Source organism: Chiloscyllium plagiosum, unplaced genomic scaffold (assembly GCF_037043375.1).
Source record: "Chiloscyllium plagiosum isolate Xiang-an unplaced genomic scaffold, Cpla_swu_hap1 HiC_scaffold_12, whole genome shotgun sequence".
Taxonomy (NCBI): domain Eukaryota; kingdom Metazoa; phylum Chordata; class Chondrichthyes; order Orectolobiformes; family Hemiscylliidae; genus Chiloscyllium; species Chiloscyllium plagiosum.
Genome location: NW_028270150.1, coordinates 35,437,515 through 35,462,606, shown reverse-complemented (window position 1 = coordinate 35,462,606; position 25,092 = coordinate 35,437,515). Strand labels below are relative to the sequence as shown.

General features: G+C 39.4%; 2 protein-coding genes and 1 long non-coding RNA gene across 10 annotated transcripts in view; 2 read left to right on the top strand and 1 right to left on the bottom strand.

The window, feature by feature from the left end:
- cmss1 (cms1 ribosomal small subunit homolog) overlaps positions 1-25,092 on the bottom strand; it is a 397,195-nt gene that overhangs the window by 305,960 nt on the left and 66,143 nt on the right. The window lies entirely within an intron of this gene.
- filip1l (filamin A interacting protein 1-like) overlaps positions 1-25,092 on the top strand; it is a 309,751-nt gene that overhangs the window by 240,950 nt on the left and 43,709 nt on the right. The window lies entirely within an intron of this gene.
- LOC122555299 (uncharacterized) lies at positions 5,360-11,947 on the top strand. Its single transcript, XR_015758829.1, has 2 exons — positions 5,360-5,623; positions 10,545-11,947. It is a non-coding gene; the product is annotated as an uncharacterized LOC122555299 (long non-coding RNA).

Sequence of the window (25,092 nt, the reverse complement as noted above, 5' to 3'; positions counted from 1 at the left end):
ATGTTCTGGTGATCTGGGTTCGAATCCCACTATGGCAGATGGTGGAATTAGAATTCAATAAAAATCTGGAATTTAGTCCAATAATGACCGTGAAACCAATATGGTTCCTGTCAGAAAGACCCATTTGGTCCGCTAATGCCCTCTAGGGAAGGACGTTTACCCATCCTTATCTGGCCTAGTTTACATGAGAGACAAGACAAGAGTCAAATTATCAGACTCAGAGCATCAATAGCTCAGCCAACACTGTAGACTCTTGCATCACCATGCCCACTGCCAGAAATGATCCATCAAATGGAGCAAAATGGTAGTTCAACATTGAGGAACCAGTGAACAGATTATTTTAGATAATAGTATTATGCAACAAGTCAAGATTCATTAATTGATTGGAAAAAGTAATCATAACAAGCAAGAATTTCACATTCTGTTTTATTGTCAGAAACCTAGGACTAAAACTAGTGCAGTGAACTTAAATAAAGGCAACTACAAGGTGTTAAAACAGAGATGGCTAGAATGGACTGGAAAAATAGATCTAAATATAAATTAGAGTAGCCACTTAAAAAGATATCTCATAATTCTTAGGTATACTTTAATGAAGCATCAACTGTTTATGGTCGATATTGATGAACTGGTTGAAAGAACTGGCTATATTTTGTTAAATTGACAGAAAATACAAAGCTAGCAAGGAAAACACAAAGAATTTGCAACAGTTTAAGTGTGTAGGCAAAATTATGATGGAGCATATGTGGGAAAATACATAGTTACTTGGTAGAAAGAACTGAAAAGCAAATAGAGCAAGAGTACAAAATGTTGTGGTATAGAGGAGTGTCCTTGCACATGACAAATGTCAGCACATAGATGAGCAATAATTAGGAAGAGAAGTGGAATGTTGGCTCTGCAAGGGGGATGCAGTATAAATATCACAAATCTTGCTGCAATTTTGAATTGTTAATGAGTCCACATTTCTTTTCCTTAATTAAGGTGTGATATACTTGCATTGTTCACAGGCAGTTCAGAAATGGGTCATCAGGTAGGTTCAAGGATGAAATGGTAGCTTTAAGCAAAAAGGTTGAGCAATGGTTCTATATTCTTTGGAATTGAGAAGAATGAGAGGTGGTCTTAGGTAGATTTTGATGGGACTTGGCAGTGTGGATGAGGAGACTATGTTTTCCTCATGGGGAAATGTTGAACAAGGGCACACATTTACAGATCTCCTTTTAAAGGAGATAAGGATATTTGCAAATCTTTGGAATTTTCTATGCTAGAGAACTACTCAAGTTGATTCACTGAATATAATCAAGATTGAGGGAGACAGTGGTGGAGCAGACTCAAGGAGATGTATGATCAATACCTACTTTTATTTATTATGTTATGACCCCTATAAAGTGTTGTTACATCAGGTGAAACATGGATCTTATTTATCTTCTTGCACCCTCTCTTACCTTGTCCCTCCTTATTAAATGCCACTTGGAAGAAGGACAGAAGCTAACAAGGGAAGAGAATGGGAAGGGAGTATCAATGTCCATTAGAATTTCTGGCTCAATAGCACCCTACTGGCAGGGTCCTGAAAGATAAAACTGTCAGATTATTTAGGTGGCAGCTGGTGAGAAAACCAACACAACAGAAAAACCAACAGGACCCCATTCCCACAAAATCAACCTGCTGTACCATAGTAGGAGCAAATTACTCAGATGCTGGAACCTGTACTGAAAACAAAAAAATGCTGGAGATCAAAGCAGGTCGGGCAGCATCCATGGAGAGAAAGCAAGCTAACTTTTTTTGAGTCTAGATAAATCTTCATCAGAGCTGATGTGAAGTGTGGAAGGGCAGTATTTATGCAATGGTGTGGCGGGGGGAATGCAATCACTTAATCTGAACTACGAACATCCTTCCTCCTGCAGCATTCCAACTCCCCTCTCACCCACTATTGCATAAATGTTGCTCCCTCCAGCAATTTTTGATTTCAACCTGTTCACCCATACAGCGTTTGTAGCTACAAAGTTCCATCATCCGCCCTGCTAAATGGAAGAGATTCTAACCACATCTAGCAGCAGAATCATATTCAACCACAAGTTGTAGCCTCATCGCCTGACATTTCCTTCACTCTACCATTACTAGTAAGCAAGGAGATCAGTCCTGGTTCAATGAAAAATGTAGAACAGTGCAGCAGCACCAAAGAGTCCAGTCTGGTGAAGCTACAACACAGCACTATAGGCATGCTGAACAGCAGATGTGGAACCTTAAAGGCAGAGCTAAGCAATCCTACAAACAACCTAGAGAAATGCTCTGTGGTGCTGCTCCATCCAGTGAATGTTAGTGGGCAAATAAAAGCTAACTAGACCAGAAGATTTCAAGAAAATTCCCATCTTCAATGATAGGGAGCCCCTATGTATTAATGAAGAAGACAAGGGTGAAGCTTTGCAACCATCTTCAGTTAGAAATGAAAGATCCATCTTGCTCTTCACCTGAGCTCTCCACCAACATAAATGCCAGTTTTCAGTCTGTCAATTCTCCTTGGGAAATAAAGAAAGAGCTAAAATGTAGAAACGTAGAAGATAGGAGCAGGAAGAGGCCATTCAGCCCTTCAAGCCTGCTCCACCATTAATCATGCTCATGGCTGATCGTCCAACTTAAGAGCCTAATCCGGTTTTCTCCCCATAACCTTTGACCCCATTTGCTCCAAGTGCTGTATCTAGCTGCCTCTTGAATACATTCAATGTTTTGGCATCAACTACTTCCTGTGGTAATAAATTCCACAGGCTTATCGCTCTTTGGGTGAAGAAGTGTCTCTCATCTCCATCCTAAATTGTCTACCCTGAATCCTCTGACTGTGACCCCTGGGTTTAGACACATCTACCATCAGGATCTCCCTGCATCTATCCTGTCTCATCTGGTTAAAACTTTAAAAGTCTCTATAGGATTCCCCCTCAATCATCTGAACTCCAGCGAAAACAATTCTAACTTAGTCAATCTATCCGTGTACATCAGCCCCACCATTCCCAGAATCAGCCTGGTAAATCAGCTTTGCCATGTCCAATGCAATGAGCTCAAGTAATATCCCAGATGAAGTGTGTTTTCGCTTTCAAACTAGCTGTGTCACCAAGCTGTCCAGTACAGTGCCAACACTGGCATCTAGCCAACAAGTGAAATGTGCCCAGCTTTGCACCATCAACAAATGCAGGACAAATCCAACCTCAAATTACTGCCCAGTCTGTACTCAATCATCAGCAAAGTGAAGAAATATATTGTTGTTAGTCCTGTCAAGTTGAAGTCATCATTGGTTCACTGATATTCAGTTTGGATTCTGCCAGGATTACTTGGCTTCCAAACTTTTACTGCTTTGGTCCAAATAGAGACAAATGAGCTAAATTCCAGAGGTTAAGTAAAAGTAATTCCTCTTGGCATCAAGGCCACATTTCACCAAAAATGGCAGAAATGAATTCTAACAAAATTGAAGTTGATGGGAACTTGGGGAAAAAGTCCTCAACTAATTGGAGTCATATCAAGCACAAAAGGAAGATGGACAAAGTTGTTGAAGGACAATAACCTCACCACAAAAATCACTGTATTAGTTTCTCAAGGTAGTTCATAAGGCCCAACCATCTTCAGCTGCTACAATCACCTTCTGTTCATCACAATGTCAGAACTGGGGGCATAATTGTTGATTGTACAATTCCATTCATAACTCCTCAGATAATTAAACAATCACTGGAAGTAAACCTTGTGAGGCTTGTGCAGGGAAATGCCAAACAAGGTTAATACTGCACAAATGTCAGGCAGTAACCATCTCTAACAAGTGAGTTTAAACTTTTGGCTTTGACATTCAAAGGCATGACCATAGCGAAATGTCACACCAAAATCCTGGAGACACCATTGGTAAGAACTATAACTGGACTGGTCTCAATATTACGGATACAAGAGCAGATCAGAAGTTAGGAATCCTGCAGCAAGTAAATCATCTCCTGACTCCCCAAAGTCAGCCTATTATCTCTCAGCGCAATTAAGGAATGTGATAGAATACTATCCACTTTGGATTAATGAAGCTCCAGCACCACCAAAAAAAAGTGACACTTTCCTTATAGCTATCTATTTGATTAGTATCCCAACTAAGTTAAAAATTCACTCACTCCACTGCTGTCATGTTGAGGGCTGCAATGTGCACCATCTACACTGCACTGCAGAAACCTCAACAGCATCTTGCAAGTCTTAGAAGAACAAGAGCAGTGGGCATCTGGAAAAGCTACCATACAATGCTGAAAGTTCCCCTCCCATGTGACACATTAGGTCAACATGGAAATATCTCATCTTTGGCTGACCACATCGGGTAATGTTGTAGTATTCATATGAAATAGCAGAGAGCGAGCATCTGCATGCACACCACAAGGAACCACAGTGGCTCAAAGCTACCATTCAGAATGACATTCTGATAGGTAATTGGGAATCAACAGTAAATACTGGCCTTACCAAAATCTTCACAAGCCAAGAATAAGTGAAACAAGCATGGAATACATTCCTATTTGGGAAGCATGGGTTTTTCTCCAGCTTTCAGTACCATTCTATGTATTTATCCCTCATACTATGCTTTGCATAATTTTTTTAAAAAAAGTTTTAGCTCATTGTCCCTATCTTTCTGTTAATTCTACTGTTCTAATTCCAGCAATGGATGTACACTCCCTGAGTAGTTTCAGTGGAAAGTGAAAGATTGAGGATTTTAGTATAAAGTCCCTTTATCTGACCATTTTTTATAGGTTTAACTGCAGTTAACCACAGAAGTTTGGAAGAAGTGCAAAGTATAGCCTGTTGCTCACACCAGAATTTCTTCCACCATAACATCATGTTGCCTGTGGGTTAAAATGATGTCAGAGGAATTTCTAGATAAAACTTACTCACTAATTTTGAGACAGAACACTTCAAAAAAGAACTAAAAAAGGAAAGCTCTGCTTTTTGTATTGTACAGGTAAAATGACTTCACTGTCTTCTGTGAAATCACATAGACTTCATAATTGATTCGGTATAAATATTTTCTGATATTATTGTTTAATTATGAAACTCATTTGAAGCCGAGACAACAGTACAACTTTGATGCTGTTAAACACAGCTGCAGCCTTCTTAATTAATAACAATGAACTGAAAAACTAGATTATATTCCGAATCGTGTACTAAATTCGTAAATAAACATATGAAAAAAAACTTTTATAGAAATTCGGCAACACCATTAACCACTATTCCAGTAATGACAGCGCAGTCAATGGTAAGTAGGAAATTCTGTAACCTAAAGCCTTCCGCACATTCTTCTTGGCTGAGAACTGAGTAGACAAACACATCATTTCACAGAGCCCTGAACGTCAGCTGGAGCCAAAGTGCAGTAATAAGCTTCCTAAGTCCTAGCTATCACAGAGCTGCAGTCAGACACTCCAGGTCTGCACAACAGAGCACCATATATGGCAATGATCTGACGTAATGGGCCATTGGCTAGAGGATGCAAAGAGCACATCTCTCATTGTTTGGTGTTACTGTCGGAATGTTCACATCGCTGATCAGTGGAAGGCTGCATCGCACCATCATATTGCCTAGTGCTCTCATTCCCACAAACAAGCTATGGAACTTCACAAACTGCAGGCTTCAGGTAGGGGACAAACAATGCCAAAAGTGATAAACTTTTTTTTATTCCCAGATGGGTTTCTTTAAAACTTGAATTTGCAGTAAAATTAGAATACAGCTGCCAAAAAAAAACTTTTGTTCGACAGTCAAACCCCGATTACAACCAATTCAGTTTGTGAAAAAAGGTTTCTGGGGGCGGGGCCATAATCTTCGCTGGGGTGAGTTTACATGTTCAAGGAAGTGGGAAACATCCAAAATATACATCGAATTACTTCACTTATAGATCATTGTATGATAAAGTTCCTCATTTGACTGCTTTTCAAAAGTAATTAAACTGATAGTATTCACTACAGAAAGTTGTAAACATTAGTTCGAAGTCCTTCGTTGTGTTTTAATGAGTAATGTATTGGTCCAGTTTTCACCTGTGAATACACAGGACTCCTTGCATTTTTATTCGCATGTGTCAATAAGCAGTAAAGTATTGTATGCTGTGAGCACTAACAGTTTAGCACAATTCTCATTACACTGCATTAAACACTTGCTAAAATTATGCTGTGAAGCGTCATAACTTGTAGTCTAATGTTAATTCATTTCAGAAAACAAGTAATCACTTGTACATTAGTATCATTGTCAATGTTGTACGGTCTAATTAGCCAAGAACTATATCTTCAGTCTTAAGGCTGGTATTCCCCTATGAATATTTTTTGTCATGACTCTTAGGCATGTTCTTAATTAAAAAGTTAGATATGTTCCACAACACTTTTTGTAACACAGATGTGTTCCATCGTCCTCTTCCAAGAAAACAGCAATTTATTTCATATAGTTTTGTTCAACAAAGAGCCTATCCCTAAGAATTAAAACCAATTTCTTTCTTGCAATAAGTATATATGTGCATCAAAAATATATATTTTAAAATACACGGTCATAAACAAAGACAAAGTGCCAGGAACTCTGCCTTTTCATGTGTCTTGTATTGAAGTGTTTAAACTTTTCATTTATACAGGGTCATTGTGGCACAAATTTGAAAATATTCCTCAGATTGCTCATAATTTTGGAAAGAAAGTATTGCATGTACAATGGACAGTTTGTGCCACATAATTTCTTCAGAGTAAAAAGTACTTTAACAGCTAATTAGATACAGTACTTGCAAAGGCTACACTAACAAGACTATAGTTTACACAGTGTCAACTGGTTTTAAAAGTATCACTGTGCTAAGGAAAGTCGGATTAACAATAAATCAGAAATAGGAGTCACTTCTTGTGAAGGCAGCATGGTTTCCAAAACATTTCAGTGTACAGTCGTAAAATTATACATTTCAACTGTTCATTGAATAAGCATATGCTTAGCGCAGGGTTTAATTCTAGTGATCAAGTTTAACAATTTTCCATCCTCTGGTGTTGATCTATACTTTGCACAAAAATGGAAAAAATTATGCAAGAAAATGCCAAAGTCAAAGTGAAAGCACACTCAGGATAAAACAATAAAGTCAGCATCTGAAAGTGATTCTGATATCACCACAGAACAGTAGATAATAAAGCTGCTATGTTCAATCCTTGAGCAACTACATATCAGTGCGCACTATAAATTAATTAATATGCAAAAGTCAGTAACAAAAGATAGTTGCGTGGTTTGATTTTATACTTTATTAAAGATACATATTGCAAAGATATCATAAAACGCAAAGGACATTAAAGCCTCAAGCCAAAACTTAAAATTGTCTCTACCATTGACCCCATTCTATGTAGAAATATTGAAGTGTTTAAACTTTTCATTTATACAGGGTCATTGTGGCACAAATTTGAAAATATTCCTCAGATTGCTCATAATTGCTGAACAAGTTTACAGACTATAATTCTTTTAGAATGGAAGCCCTTCTACAACATTTTTAAAGTGATATTTTTTCCCCCAATCGTAGTGATAAGGAATATTGCAGTTTGCCTCAAGTCAAGTGTGGCTTTGGAAATCTTTGGAAAAAAAATTCAAAAACTTCTTTCAAGCAGAATGGGGTGGATACAATTAAGGCTTTTTAAAAACATATTTATGATACACTTATGATCTGATACGCAGTTGAAAAGGATTGAACATGGTAGCTTTATTATCTGCTGTTCTGGGGTGTGAGCAGAATAATTTTCAGACGCTGACTTTATTGTTTTATCCTGAGCATACTTTCGCTTTGATTTTTGCAATTTTCTTGCCGCATAATTTTAAGGCATATTTAATAAGGGTTCAGCTAAGGGAAACCAAAATATCTTGTGTACAGAGCTCCAACAATAAAAACATTTGAATTTACAAAACTACAGTAAAGACCAATTGGAAAAGGTTAGCTAAGAAACATGGGATACATTTATTTTAATACTGAAAGTAAATACAAGTTATTTACCATGTGGTTATGTTACATGCTAGTATCATTCTCTTTGTGCTCTAAGTAAATACATTATTTGTGGATTATAAGTTACTAATAATAAATAGTAGACTAGGTTTTGATTTCTTTTGACATTTGGGCTACATACATGCATCAATGAATGCGCATGTTGTATCAGGTCATATTTTTATATGAGTACATCCTTATAGGTTTAATGAAACCTAGGAGAGTATGCAAAGATCAGTAACATGGGTGCTCTGCTAAGTTTAAAGTTTTATTTGTTAAAAAATGCACTTTTGCATACTTCTCCCCAGGTCTCACCTGGGCAGCCATTCTCCAAGCATGATGTCGAACAGAGAATTTGCACACTTAAAATATTTCTGTTATTGGTACAAGGAATAATGCATATAAACTAAAAATTACACATCCTGGTGAAGGTAACTTTAAATAACTAAATTCAGCCATTCTAAAATGTTGAACTAAATGTCCTAAACAATTAAAAGTCACATTTTCAATGTAAGAAGTCAAAGGTTACTCAAATACACTAACTTCAATCTTAATATACATTAATTATAATGGTTGCTTTATACTAAAATTTTAATGAAAGGCTAAAAGCTTCACATAATTCAAAGTAAGATGATAAACAAGCAATCTTTTGTAATTCTATGTATTCCTCTAATTATAAACATCTGGTTCAGCAATATAAAAACGATCATTTATGCTAAGAAAGAAGACAAAACCTACAAAGAAAATTCAGCAAAATACTAAACTAAAACATATTCATTTATATTGTAAATGCACAAATATCAGCTTAAAGTCAAAATGATTATTACATAATCAACATTTCATAATCTTCAGCTCAGCATCTTAACTTCTAAAAGATTCAATTTACAGGCCAGTCATAATGGTTTAAGGATATAATAATCTCAATATGGCTATCAATCCATTGAAACTTGGTGGCACTACCCTCACATTCACACAATAAAGCATGTAATGTAAACAAATGACGTTAAAAGTTTTAGTCACCAGGGAAGTATTTAACTTCATCAAAAATACATATCATGCTCCATTGTTTTCTATGAAACTGTTAATTTTTAAAAATTAAATAGTATATACTAAATGGCCAATTGTTATCAATTTTGTTGAACAGGTTTTATTTGCTGAAAAGTGTCTGGTTGTGAACTTCAATAGGTTCACTGAAGTAACAAAGCTTTTGAATTCCAATATTTAAAACACAACTTTGTAAGTTTTTTAATAGTTTATTCAACAAATACTTTACAAACTGTAGTGTTATTTAATGGTATTTGGCCCAGATTGTGCAGTTCTTCAGTATGTATTTATCAATGCCCAGGGATTTTCACCAAAACAAAAATTTGCTAAAATCCCAGTTGACTGGATTCCTAAAACCTTGTGTTGCCTCATGTGCTATTTAAATTCTGATATTGTCATAGCAGCCTAGTATTATTGAAATAACAGGTCTTATAATTTCATGACAATAAGTTCGAGACATTATATTATTAATACTATTATCACACTTAAAAGGCTGGGAAGATAGCATGAGACAAAGGAGGAACATATGGGAAACATACATAGCTGTATAGAAAAGTTAGTTGGCAACTAAAAGATTTAAGACTAGCTGATAATTCTTTTTTGTCTTTTTTTTTAAACTTATTTCAAAGTTACATTATACATTTTTCCTCAAATAAGACTGCTCACATGAACATCAAGCCAAATTAAAGAAAATGGTTTCAGCAATGATTTACATATTCAAATATTTAAGATAAAATCTCTTAGAAAGTCATGAAAACTGATCTGCAAACAAATCTATTGAATGGGAAGGCAAAATAGTTATTTTCAGGAAATTCTCATTGACAGTCTTAGTGTTGATACCTTTAAATGAAACATAACAAATCAGGAGCATGATTTTCCATCCTTTAGGCTGTAGGTATCACAATCAACACCGTTAGCAGTCTTACCATGAAGAAATAACTGTCAAAATCAAAACCCATAAGCAGCGTGGGGATTTAAAATACAGTCATCTGGTTGGGAAGCAAATTCATTACAAAATCACAGCACCATTAGATTTGGGATACATCAAATACCAGTAAATCAATAAGAGGCAAATAGCACATTTGCCTCATTTACATTACAATTTAATCCCTGCACAAAGTCACGAAAGTCAGTAAGCAAAAACTCATTCTGCCAACTATTACGACATTCAATCTTGCAAGTTACAATGTCAAGCAAAATCACCTAGGATTTTTTTTGAGGTGATGATTCCCAGCTTTTAACATGTTCAATTATAATAGGAACCAAATTTGTGTTTTCCCACTCATCTCTCAATTGCATTATATTTACTTTCCTCTCCTATCATTCTCTGTAAAAGCCCTGTTACACTTTGGAAATTTCTTCCCCAATGTTCTGAGGTTAAATTGCTAATTGACCCCAGAACGTTAGTAAAATAACTGTAATGTGAACCAGGCTACAACCATCTACTGAAAGCATGACATCACTTACAGCCAATCAGCTGCAAATAGTCCATTGACTGGGAACATTCTTCTGACAATGTTTTTCTCTCTTCTAGTTTTGAACAAGAGCACTAAAAATATATCCAGCACTGCCAAAGTTGCTCATCATTCTCAGTAGCTGTTACAACAAGTGCTACTTCTTCAACATCGTCTTTTTGCTAATATCAGTTCTTGCTGAAGAACAGTACAGATAAATCCTCTAGTTTTAATCTATTTGATGTTTCAGAGCATTCATCAAGGAAATGCTTGATGGTTTAATGTGGCATTTATCCATCTACCATTGAAGTTATCAATACAAACTTGCAGAAATGGATGCAGTTACTTATATCAAGTATATTGCGCTGAGGCTCTATTTAGACTTTTTCATCGACTAGGCTAGTTTATGAACTACGAATTTAAAAGCACTAAAAATTTGCACAAATTTGCAAAGATTGCATTTATTTTTAATTCAAGTTCTTGGAGCAAATATGGTCCATACTGAATATAAATTTAGGAATCCAAAAAATAGCTGTCTTTCGAAATATTCACTGTCTACATCTTGCTGCTGATAATTTTAACTTTGCCTGCCCAGCATAGATGAAATGGGTAGACAGTTAAACCATTCATTGTACAGACCTACCAACATCACACTGCCTTTTCACATGTTGATGAATAGGCAAGAGGGATCAAACCTTATGCCATTCACCAACCTCAAAAGACAACAGTCTATAAATATGCAGATTCCTCCAATAATATCACCATGGCCTAACTGCAACTTTAACGATGGAAGCCATTGTAAACTGCCTACCTGAAAAGCAAGCAAGAAGCGAAGTGGATCCCCTTCTTTAAGAAAAACTTTCCTTGTGGAGCCTGGATCAGGTGTCACCAGGAATGTTTAGGCCTCTTTTGGACCCAGATTCAGCGTCCTTCCTTCAACTATGAAGCCCTCCCAATTGAGTGCCAAAGACAATTCCTTAAATAGCAGCAATGGCCTCCTGCTGCTCACCATTCCATTGCTAACCTGAGTATTATTTTTCAATGTTGGAACAGTTTGCAATCAACTTTGGTCCCTGTGCATTTGATTCCTGCACCAAGTTAAAACTGAGCATCTCTTTGAGTAACAGATGCATGCAAATATACAAAGTTGTAATGTTAAACGTTCCCAAGGGACAAACAGAGCGCTTTTCCAGCTATTCATTGAAATAATATTGTCACTTAGGCAATGGATTCTAAAATATGTCGAATGACCACCTAGTTTTTGTAGCCAGGTCTCTCTAATGGCTGCTCTTAAATTCAGATAATTTATTTTGGAATTTTAATATAAAGTTTACAATTGTTTATTAAAACAAGAAAATAATTTTAAAAGATTTCAATTTCAATCCTTACAATTCAGTCTAAGTGTCTCTTGTAGCAAGTTAATCTCGATGATTTTGGCTGAAAGTTCCAGTCACATTTTAATAAAACGAATGTCTGAAGTAAATTGTAACCTTCTGTGTATTTTTTAAAACAATACCCACCACAAAATATGGAAAGGACACAACCTCTCTCTTGAGATATGAAAACTAGCTGTGACTGTCAAGATGAGACTTTTTTTCCCAATTTTAAAATTTCAAGAACTTTATTCTTTTTTGTTCTTTAGAGGCACAAATTACTAAAAACAAGAAAACTATGCTGGTTTAGGCCTCAGCTGAGCATAATGCCTAATTCTAGCCATCTCACCATCAAGAAGAATCTCAAGGCTCAGAGGATGGGATTGAGATTTACTAGAACCAGAGATGAGGGAACTTCATCCACCCGGACATTCTAATGCATCACAATTTTTTCTTCATAGAACAGTGAAGATTAAGGGGAGATTAAAAGCGGTATTTAAAAAAAATAATTTTGATAGAGAACTGGAAAGAGGGTCAGTAACCAGAGGACTAGGTTTTGAACTAACGAGTGAAAGAGCCAGAATTGAGTATATGTTTAATGTGGGGAATCATCATCTGGAACACATTGCTTTGAAAGTTTGGGGAAAGCAGATTTGATAGTTCCTTTTGAATGTTACTATCTATTTAAAAGGATTGAAAACTCTCAAGGAAAGAGCAGGGAGGAATGTGCTTTGCACAGCCGACACAGGCATGACCAGCCAAAAAACCTCCTCTGCCACAATGTTGTGTGATTCTATGATAGGCTTATAAACAATTACTATCAATTTCTGTTTGTAATTTTGAAGACCTGGTACATTTCAAACATGTCCACCATTGCAAGTCATTTTGCAAACAAGAATTCTTGGATAAAGTGTACTTCATGTGCACTTATTTTCAAAAAACATACTGAAATCAGAAAAGAATTCCTAAGTGAACATCCATTGATAGGAAATTAGGAATATTTGGGATGATGAGAGAATATCAGGGGAGTTGTATTAGTACTGTAAGTTGATCGAAGGTTCTTCATAAGTGCACACGATGGTTGTTGAATTTTTTCAAGTGGCAGGACAAATAAGGTTATCTAATTTTGCTGACGAAACTGGAAATTGCAAACAACATAGCATGTGCTCCACATACAGAGGGGTTTGATTAAAATCAGCTAGAAACAACATGTTAACCAAATGTGGAAGAACTGCTGGAAATGAGAAAAAAAGTGACAAATTGCTGGAGAAACTCAGCTAGCCTGGCAACATCTGTGGAAGATTCCGACTTGAAATGTCAACTCCCCTGTTCCTCTGATGCTGCTTGACCTGTTGTGCTTTTTCCAGCTCCATACTTTATCAACTCAGCATCTGTGGAGAGAAAGCAGAGTTAACGTTTTGAGTCCAGTGACTCTTCTTCAGAAGAGTCTTCAGTTCTGATGAAGGATCACTGGTCACGAAATGTTAGCTCTGCTTTCGCTCCACAGATGCTACCAGACCTGCTGAGTTTTTCCACAATTTCTGTTTTGCTGGATGTCTTGAAACGGTTAAAGGTGGATAAATCCCCAGGACCTCATCAGGTGTATCCGAGAACTCTGTGGGAAGCTAGAGAAGTGATTGCTGGGCCTCTTGCTGAGATATTTGTATCATCGATAGTCACAGGTGCGGTGCCGGAAGATTGGAGGCTGGCAAACGTGGTGCCACTGTTTAAGAAGGGTGGTAAAGACAAACCAGGGAACTATAGACCGGTGAGCCTGACCTCGGTGGTGGACAAGTTGTTGGAGGGAATCCTAAGGGACAGGATGAACATGTATTTGGAAAGGCAAAGACTGATTCGGGATAGTCAACATGGCTTTGTGCGTGGGAAATCATGCCTCACAAACTTGATTGAGTTTTTTGATGAAGTAACAAAGAAGATTGATGAGGGCAGAGCAGTAGATGTGATCTATATGGACTTCAGTAAGGTGTTTGACAAGGTTCCCCATGGGAGACTGATTAGCAAGGTTAGATCTCACGGAATGCAGAGAGAATTAGCCATTTGGATACAGAACTGGCTCAAAGGTAGGAGACAGAGGGTGGTGGTGGAGGGTTGGTTTTCAGACTGGAGGCCTGTGACCAGTGGAGTGCCACAAGGATCGGTGCTGGACCCTCTACTTTTTGTCATTTACATAAACGATTTGGATGCGAGCACAAGAGAGACAGTTAGTAAGTTTGCAGATGACACCAAAATTGGAGGTGTAGTGGACAGCGAAGAGGGTTACCTCAGATTACAACAGGATCTGGACTAGATGGGCCAATGGGCTGAGAAGTGGCAGATGGAGTTTAATTCAGATAAATGCGAGGTGCTGCATTTTGGGAAAGCAAATCTTAGCAGGACTTATACACTTAATGGTAAGGTCCTAGGGAGTGTTGCTGAACAAAGAGAACTTGGAGTGCAGGTTCATAGCTCCTTGAAAGTGGAGTCACAGGTAGATAGGATAGTGAAGAAGGCATTTGGTATGCTTTCCTTTATTGGTCAGAGTATTGAGTACAGGGGTTGGGAGGTCATGTTGTAGCTGTACAGGACATTGGTTAGGCCACTGTTGGAATATTGCATGCAATTCTGGTCTCCTTCCTATCGGAAAGATGTTGTGAAACTTGAAAGGGTTCAGAAAAGATTTACAAGGATGTTGCCAGGATTGGAGGATCTGAGCTACACAGAGAGGCTGAACAGGCTGAGGCTGTTTTTCCTGGAGCGTCGGAGGCTGAGGGGTGACCTTATAGAGGTTTACAAAATTATGAGGGGCATGGATAGGATAAATAGACAAAGTCTTTTCCCTGAGGTCAGGGAGTGCAGAACTAGAGGGCATAGGTTTAGGGCGAGAGGGGAAAGATATAAAAGAGACCTGAGGGGCAACTTTTTCATGCAGAGGGTGGTACATGTATGGAATGAGCTGCCAGAGGATGTGGTGGAGGCTGGTAAAATTGCAACATTTAAGAGGCATTTGGATGGGTATATGAATAGGAAGGGATATGCGCTGGGCGCTGGCTGGTGAGACTAGATTGGGTTGGGATATCTGGTCGGCATGGACGGGTTGGACCGAAGGGTCTGTTTCCATGCTGTACATCTCTATGACTCTATGTTCAGTGTGGATGTAGGCAAATGGCATGATCGGACAGGGCACTAAGCAGTAAGAAATCCAGTTAAATTGTGTTAAACTGCAGGAAACAAAAAAAAGAGTGGAATCTAGTGATGTTTTTGACAAACTTTCAAACAGTGCACTGCAACAAAAATAATGCAAACCAAAGGAAGCGCAGTTCTAATGAGTAGAATGGCCTCATTCGTACCGTAACAATTCTGTGATGTACAACGACAAGAGTAAATGTCTCATGTATTGATAATTAGGTTGATAAAAACACAGATCAAGCAACATCTGGTGTACTAAAATGCAGGAATTGTAGAATTGATGAAAGTACATCCAAAATAACTAAAATTGGTATTTAAATCAAGCATCAGTACCAAAAAGAGATGCTACAGAATCTAGGAATCTTTACATTTCAGAGTGAAGATTCAATAATTGCAGTGGCGTTTAAAATTCTAAAAGACTGAGTTTTAATAAATGCTTTCTACAACCAGAGACTTCATAAGGGGAGAGCTGAAATGAATGTCAGAACGAAAGAGGTAAACATTGGCAGGTGGTAATTATTTGGAACAGACAATCCTGGAAAAGTGAATAGAGTCAGCAAACTAAAGAGGTAAACCGGCAAGATAATGGCAGCTTTTAATCTTAGGGTCCAGACAAAGAAAATAATCCTCAACATGTCGCGTTTCTAATAAGATCCTAAAATGAAATCATTAACCCTTTGATAGCTACAATATTTCAGCATCACTGTGGAATTTAACACACCATTTAAATCCTTCATTTTCATTCACACACATATTGACCATTTAATTTCACACATTACACAAATTAAATTTTCACTGTCCAAAACCCTAAAGAAAACTTAACTAGAAAATGTTTTACATAAACACAGAGATGAGGAAAACCCTGTTTTGATGGGATTATATAACTGTAATGATATTAATTATATTCTAGGATTTTTCTCTAACCATTCAACTGAAATGGAATAACTCCTAACGTATTTTAGTGACTGTTGTCACTCTTGTGACAACATGGACAACTTGCTTGAAGATCAAGAATGAACTGGAAATGTGTAGCTCAACAAATTTTCTTTGACAAGTTAAAACAAAGGATGGAGAATAAAACAATAGGCAAAATTCATGAGTAAAATAACGATTCACAGAATTGTGCACGTTTTCAAGTTTTCAAAACATATAGTGAAGCTGTGGCATTGCAGATAAATTATAGAAAACTTTTTATATCAGTACAACACTATTTTCAAAACTTAAACATAGAAATTACACTATGGTGCATTCAGATATATTCCTAGCAAAATCAGAATTAGCATCAATTCATTCTTCTTTATACACAATCCAACATTTCAGCCTTTATATCATATACAGTATATTGCAGCATGTAAGATAAGATAATCAGAGGGTTAGATAGGGTGGACAGTGACAGCCTTTATCCTCGGATGGCTAGCACGAGGGGACATAGCTTTAAATTGAGGGGTGATAGATATTGGACAGATGTCAGAGGTAGTTTCTTTACTCAGAGTAGTAGGGGTGTGGAACACACTGCCTGCAACAGTAGTAGACTCACCAACTTTAATGGCATTTAAATGGTCACTAGATAGATGTATTGACGAAAATGGAATAGCGTACATTAGATAGGCTTCGGACTGGCTTTCCAGGTCAGCGCAACATTGAGGGCCGAAGGACCTGTACTGCTTCATGGTGTGTATTTGTGTACACACGTACACCTGCACCAACATGTGTGCTGAGTTACTTCCCTGGAGCTGAGACAAAGTACATCACAAAAAAGGGTGTAGACTATTCTGCAGAGGAAAAAACGGAGCCAGGTATTGTGGTACACATTGATACTGACAAAACAGAGAGGTACTGAGGTTGTATGGTCATGCTTTTAGAAGATAGTGAAAAGTTAAAAAGTAGGGCTTCAGAAGCTAGTAATCTGTGGATTACTCCATGTGTCGTCATGCCCCTGTTTAAAGCAGGAAATAGAGAGGATCAATGAGCAGATGGAGCCCTGGGGAGCAGGGGAGAGGGGGGCGGGCTTGAAGGTAGGCGACACTATTCAAAAGTAATAGTTTGCACCACAGAAATGAGATCAATGTCCTCATGGGAAAGTTCATTACTGTCATTGGGTACAATTGGCAGGGACATATGGAACCAGCATATAAAAGTTAAAAAAAATGCATAACAAAAGTAAAAGTGTTGGATAGTATTAGAGAAGGAAGCAGTAACACATTAGGTAGGAGTGGACAAAGAAGGACTATGAGGAATTATAGGTTTATAATACCTCATTGTAAACACCTAAGTTTGATGAATAAGGTTGGCAAACTAGAAGCACAAACACTGTATGGTTACAGTTTAGATCAGAGTGATGCTGAAAAAGGACAGCAGGTCAGGCAGCATTCGAGCAGCAGGAAAATTGACGTTTCGGGCAAAAGCCCTTCATCGGGAATCCTGTATGGTTACAGTATATCAATGTGTCAACAAGTAGAACCTGACTTAAAGTTGAGGTTCTGGGTGCTTACTACTCAAGTGGTAGATTGGATTTTAGAAACAATAGTTGGGGAGGAACTTAACGTGCACTTGGAAAGGTTTTGAGTTAACTAAGAAGAGCCAACAGATTAAGCGTGTTCAATAAGTTGAATCTTGTGATTCTGAAACAGAGGAAGTTGATAAAGGGAGTATAGTAGATTTGTCTATATATATTTTTAAAGTGTCTGAAAAAAATCTACTGAAAAGGCCTTTTAACATAATTGAGATGCACATAACAGAAGGATCAGTATTAGCTTGGATAAAAGATTGACTTTAAGACTGAAAACAGCAATTTGTGGAAAATGGCTGTTTTCAGACTGTAGCATAGTACACAGTGGTGTTCCCCAAGGGGCAGTACTCCACCATTTATATCAGAAAAAGTGTATAAATGACATGGATATCAGAACACAGAGTACAATTTCAAAATTTCCTGATGAACTTAGACTTGGAGGTGCAATAAACAGTGAGGACAATACCTGATAACTATAACAGGATGTAGAGAGGGGAGTAGAATGAGCAGACTGATGGAATGGCATTTTCTGACAGATGTGATATAGTGCATTTGGCAAAAGGGGTAGGGAGAGGCAATATAGACTAAATGGTGCTGTTCTAAGGCATTTGTAGGAATGGAGAAACCTGGAAGAGCAACTAGGACCTGAGAGATCATACTTCAACATTAGTCAGAGAAACAAAACTGAAGGGAAGGATTTAAAGAATTTGCAATATAATTATGAACATTTGCAGAACTATTGAATAATGTCAATGTATTCAACACATTTGTTAGTTAAGCACTTTAGACTGTTTGTCCTAGGTTATGAAGCAATAGCTCAGAAAGGCTTTCAGGTTCTTTTTTCTCCTCAGGTAGTGGACAGTAATGGTAAAGCTCCATTCATTGCACCAATGAGATAACAATGAGTCAATTGCCTAGCTGAGTTTTGAGATCAGTAAGAATTTTTTGTGGATGCACAGTCAAGGCAAGTCTATCGCTAGCTGCCCTCCAGTAAATGGTAATAAGCCACCTTCCTGAATTGCTGCAGTTTCTGCAATCTCTTGCTGTATGTGGGTAAGGACTGCTTCATTATTTGATGAATTTCGCATGGTCCTGAACAGTCTTATGATGGAGGGAAAGCCATTGCTGAAGCAGCTGAAAATGTTGGGGCCTCGGACCTAGAACTCACACTGAGGAAGTCCTACAATAATATTCTGTGACTGAGATGATTGACCTTCATCCACTTAGCCACCTTCATTTGTGCTGTAATGACTCCAACCAGGGCAGGTTTTTTTTCCGCATTCCCACAGATTTCAATTTTACTCGGAGGTCTTAATGTCTTGCTCAGGTCAAATGTTACCCTACTGTTACTTGATAGCACACAAAACTCATCTCTGGAATTCAGCACTTTTGTTCACATCTAGACTGTAACAATAATGACATCTGGAGCTAAGTGGTCCTGGTAGAACCCAAAATTGGCTCAGCTAGCAGCTATGCATCAATTTGACTGATACTTGATTGAGCAATAATTGGTTGGTGTGAATTTATCCTGCTTTCTGTGGACAGAACATGTTTGAGCAATTTAATACGTTGCCAGTTAATATCAATGTTGAAGCTGTACTGGACAGCTCGAGGAAGGCCAATTCTGGATCATGTGTCTTCAACCATATCCTTGTCAAAACCCATAGCTTTTGCTATCTCCACTATCATCAACCATTTTCTGATAACCCACACAAATTCAAGTTGGTCCAAAGTTGTCATATCTGATCATGGGGACTTCAGGAAGAAGCCAAGATGGATCAAAAACTCAACACTTTTGGATGAAGACAGTTGAAAAGGTCATAGTTTTGTCTTTTGTACAGACACATTAGGTTTTGTCATCATTGAGATGGAGCTTTTCATGAAATGTCCTCCTTCTGTTTCCTGTTTACTCAGTACTGGATGTGGTAAGGTTGCAGATCTTTAATTTTGGTCAGGGATAACTTTGATCTATTTACATGCTACTTCAGTAAAGGATATCCTGTGCAATGAGGTTGCAAATTGATGGAACACACTCTTGCTGTGCTGATGGTCCATAGCACTTCACGGATGCCTGGTTTTGAATGATTAATTCCATTCTCAACCTATTCTGCATGATGGCAACATGATGGAGGGTGTTCTCTGTGTGATAAGAACTTCATTTCTAAATAAACTGTGCAGTGACCACTTCACCGTCAGTTTTACAGATGTATTTATATAGCACACAATGTAATGAAATATTTCCAAGTTGCTAAACAGAAGTGCAGTCTGCCCACCATGTCCTTCAGGATTTCGCTAGCTTAGTACCTCTTGCATGCTCTGTTCCCTTCATACCTCAATCTGTGCTTCCTAATACTGCAACGGGAACATTGGGTACAAGTTCAATTATAAATGAACTGCAGGAGATTAGCGTAACAGTATTCCTACAGCCAATTGGAACACAGTAACCTTTCTTAAATATAAATAAGCAGAGATGTATTCATTTCAAGGACATATAGAATATATACCCCCCAATATATTCAAATTGTCTTTCACAATTATGTTATTTAGGAGAAAGTTTGGTGAATCATTTCTCTTCCTAAATCTCTCTTCTCCTATATGCACTGAACTGACTATGAATGAGATATAGTTCCGGGGAACCAGAAGATCATTGGTGCTCTCTTCCAGGTGATTATTCTTTAATATCAACTGAGTAAAAAAGCAGAGTTCCATTTATATAGTGCATTCAACACAACCCGAGGTGTTTACAACCAATTAAATACTGCTGAAACATTGCCACAATTGTAACATGCTGAACACAGCACTACATTTCCACACAAAGAGTGAAATTTAACCCAGTTGGCAGGGGTCTCATCCACGTTCTGGAGAGCTGACGAGAGCCATGGCTGCCTTCTTTGAGGAAGACCCGGCATATTAACTGCAAATCAGGCATTTAGGTGGTCAGCAACATACCTGCCTTGGGATCAAAGAACAAATGTGCAATCCTTCCACTAATCCCTGAGCTGCCACCAGAGACAAACAGCACCTCCTTGCCATCAGCACCACAAAGGAGGTGGTGGCAGCTGCAAGCAATGTATCCACTGAAGGTCTAAAATCAGCAAGCAACCCAGGCCACAAGCTGAAGGAGGGCAGGATGGAGGGGTCACAATGAAGAGTCACCGAGGAGCAACAGCAGGTGGTAAAGGGCAAGGGATGCTCCTGACAAGGCAGCCCATTCCAAATGCCAGATCAGTTGGCTCCTTCGAGTCTGCTTCCCCATTTAATAAGATCACGGCTGATCTGATTGCAAACTCAAACAGACATTCAGCCTAACCCAATAACCTTTTACTCCCTTGCTTAATAAGATCTATCCACCTCTGCCTTAAAAGCATTCAATGACTCTGTTTCCTCAACTTTTCAGGAGGGTTTCAAAGACTCGTGATGCTCAGAGGAAATAAAATGTTGCCTAATCTCTATTTTAAAGAGTGACCTGGGGTTCTTGATTCTGCCAAGAGACGTCTGTCTATCCAACCCACCCATTCTATGCATCACTCCAGTAAATGTATGAACTGCCTCCAGCAAATAAGAAGACCAGTATTGTGTATGATGTTCCATATGTGATCTCACCAGTGCTGTTTAAAACTCAAGCAGAACCTGTCTACTTCTGCATTAAGGCAGATTGACTACACACAGTGAATGCCACCAGTGGCAGGACAAGGCATTTAACTGGGCATTAATTACCTACTTAAAGGCCTCAAATGGCATCAGATAAAGAAAACTGTTCATGAATTATCATGTCCCAGACTTAATCTGGGCAGAGGTAGGAAGCTTATCCAAAGACACAGGCATTAAATGGGAGATTCAAAGTCTGTAAAGTTCTTTTTGTGGTTCTGGGACATTCCAAAGTCATGGTTGTCATGTTACGGTTGTATTTATGCATTCTATACAGACAGTGGAACTCAGCTGATTCCATGTACCATTTTCAGACAATGTAGTTATAATTAAAGTATCATGTACATAGGAGCCGCAGAATGACTAAAGCTTCAAGGATGTGTGTACCCGAGAAATGAAGTTCCTAGACATTGATTATCACACTGGTGTGTCAATAGCTGATGTCAGAGTGAATGGGTATGCACAATGACCAGTGACCACAGCGGCTAGGCAACACACCCCAATGCCCTGAAAACAACCCAGAATGCCACTTGGTAGTTTCATGTGCAACATTTGTGACATAATTTGTCGTTCAAGGATTGGCTTGTTTAGCCATCAGCAAATGTGTGTCACATGAAAACACCTATCTGAAAACAAATGTTGGCTGCGTAGGAGAAAGTGAGGACTGCAGATGCTGGAGATCAGAGCTTAAAAATGTGTTGCTGGAAAAGCGCAGCAGGTCAGGCAGCATCAAAGGAACAGGAGAATCGACGTTTCGGGCATAAGCCCTTCTTCAGGAATGAGGAGGGTGTGCCAAGGTAGGGAGGAAGGACTTGAAGGAGGGGCGTTGGGAATACGATAGGTGGGAGGAGGTTAAGGTGAGGGTGATAGGCCGGAGAGGGAGTGGGGGCGGAGAGGTCAGGAAGAAGATTGCAGGTCAAGAAGGCAGTGCTGAGTCCGAGGGTTGGGACTGAGATAAGGTGGAGGGAGGGGAAATGAGAAAGCTGGAGAAATCTGCATTCATCCCTTATGGTTGGAGGGTTCCTAGGCGGAAGATGAGGCGCTCTTCCTCCAGGCGTCGTGTTGCCATGGTCTGGCGATGGAGGAGGCCAAGGACCTGCATGCCCTTGGCGGAGTGGGAGGGGGAGTTAAAGTGTTCAGCCACGGGGCAGTTGGGTTGGTTGGTGCGGGTGTCCCAGGAGGTGTTCTCTGAAACGTTCCGCAAGTAGGCGGCCTGTCTCCCCAATATATAGGAGGCCACATCGGGTGCTGCGGATGCAGTAAGTAATGTGTGTGGAGGTGCAGGTGAATTTCTGACGGATATGGAAGGATCCCTTGGAGCCTTGGAGGGAAGTGAGGGGGGAGGTATGGGCGCAAGATTTGCATTTCTTGCGGTTGCAGGGGAAGGTGCCGGGAGTGGAGGTTGGGTTGGTGGGGGGTGTGGATCTGACGAGGGAGTCGCGGAGGGAGTGGTCTTTCCGGAACACTGATAGGGGTGGGGAGGGAAATATATCCTTGGAGGTGGCGGAAATGACAAAGGATGATATGATGTATCTGGAGGTTGGTGGGGTGGTAGGTGAGGACCAGTGGGGTTCTGTCCTGGTGGTGATTGGAGGGGCGGGGTTCAAGGGCGGAGGAGGGGGAAGTGGAGGAGATGCGGTAGAAAGCATCATCAACCACGTCTGAGGGGAAATTGCGGTCTTTGAAGAAGGAGGCCATCTGGGTTGTTCAGTATTGGTTCGGCCTCCTTCTTCAAAGACCGCAATTTCCCCTCAGACGTGGTTGACGACGCTCTCCACCACATCTCCTCCACTTCCCACTCCTCCAATCGCCACCAGGACAGAACCCCACTGGTCCTCACCTACCACCCCACCAATCTCCGGATACATCGTATCATCCTTCGTCATTTCCGCCACCTCCAAACAGACCCCACCACCAAGGATATATTTCCCTCCGCACCCCTATCCATGTTCCGGAAAGACCACTCCCTCTGCGACTCCCTCGTCAGATCCACACCCCCCACCAACCCAACTTCCACTCCCGGCACCTTCCCCTGCAACCGCAAGAAATGCAAAACTTGCGCCCACACCTCCCCCCTCACTTCCCTCCAAGGCCCCAAGGGATCCTTCCATATCCGTCAGAAATTCACTTGCACCTCTACACACATCATTTACTGCATCCGCTGCACCCGATGTGGCCTCCTATACATTGGGGAGACAGGCCGCCTACTTGTGGAATGTTTCAGAGAACACCTCTGGGACACCCGCACCAACCAACCCAACCGCCCCGTAGCTGAACACTTTAACTCCCCCTCCCACTCCGCCAAGGACATGCAGGTCCTTGGCCGCCTCCATCGCCAGACCATGGCAAGACGACGCCTGGAGGAAGAGCGCCTAATCTTCCGCCTAGGAACCCTCCAACCACAAGGGATGAATGCAGATTTCTCAAGCTCTCTCATTTCCCCTACCCCCCACCTTTTCTCAGTCCCAACCCTCAGACTCAGCACCGCCTTCTTGACCTGCAATCTTCTTCCCGACCTCTCTGCCCCCACCCCCTCTCCGGTCTATCACCCTCACCTTGACCTCCCTCCACTTATCGTATTCCCAATGCCCCTCCCCCAAGTCCCTCCTCCCTACCTTTTATCTTAGCCTGCTTGGCACATCTCCTCATTCCTGAAGAAGGGCTTATGCCCGAAACGTCGATTCTCCTGCTCCTTGGATGCTGCCTGACCTGCTGCGCTTTTCCAGCAACACATTTTTAAGCTCTAATGTTGGCTGCATATCAATCATCTTTCATAGATGAAAGAATGCCAATGATGATCATCCATATAGAAGGCAAAGAAGAGGTACTCAGACCAGTGATAGAGCTGAAGCAAAATGGGAGAAAAAGTTATTTACTTGCTCAGGTAGAAATTTCATTCAATTGATCATCATGTTCAACAGTAGAAAGGATCACCATCAGTTTGACAATACTATATACATGCTATATTTAGAGATTGTTATAGTAGTTCTACAATCCTATTTTAGGTTAAATATTACCTAATTATCCCTATAAATGCACAATGACAGCACACCATCAATAATAGACTTAATGGCAAAGAAGTGTTAAGATAGTGAATGTATTATGGAATCAGTGCCACTAATAGTATTTTAATCACATTCTCCATCTGAACTATTACAAATAATACTAAAATAAGCATGACATTGTTCACTGATTGCAATTTCATTCTTACAAAGGCTGAAGTGAAGCATCATTTTATATTTTAGACACAAGGTGAATTTGAAAAGCAATTCTTTGGAGTAATACATTTTTTATTTAAGAATATTTCACATATTAAAAAATAATTTCACACCGAACAGCAATAGAATTTCATCAATAAAGGTTAAAAATTAATTTTTTCATAAACAGCCAGAATTTTTGTAAAAAATCTCACAGTCAGTCAAGAAATTCACTTAACAAAGCAAAACAGCTCAAATCACCAAAGCAACAATCGATCTAATGGGCAATACTTCTTAAATATTATTGTTACATTTCAAGCTAGCCTGCAGAATAATTTATGCCATTGATCGAGATAGTTATAGATTTCTTTGCAATAATTCATTTTCACTGAATTGTGACAGCTGCCATCCTAGGTCTGAGTCTATCTTTTTATTTCCCCTCTTTCCCTTCTTCTTGCCTTACCCCTACCATACCTCTTTTTTTTTCTCTTCTCTCAGTTATTTTACATTCAAAGGCCCAAATTCTTCAACGCCCATCTTTTTTCCCGCTTACCTGCCACTACCCCAGATTTTCCACCCTCATAAATAATAATACAGCTTATTGAGATTCCCTCTTTCAGCATCCTCCAAAATATCCACTGAAACTATCATTGCATCTTCCTTTAAGCAGCAACCCTAACTGCCTCATCCTGCTTGGTCCTCAGTATTCCCATGC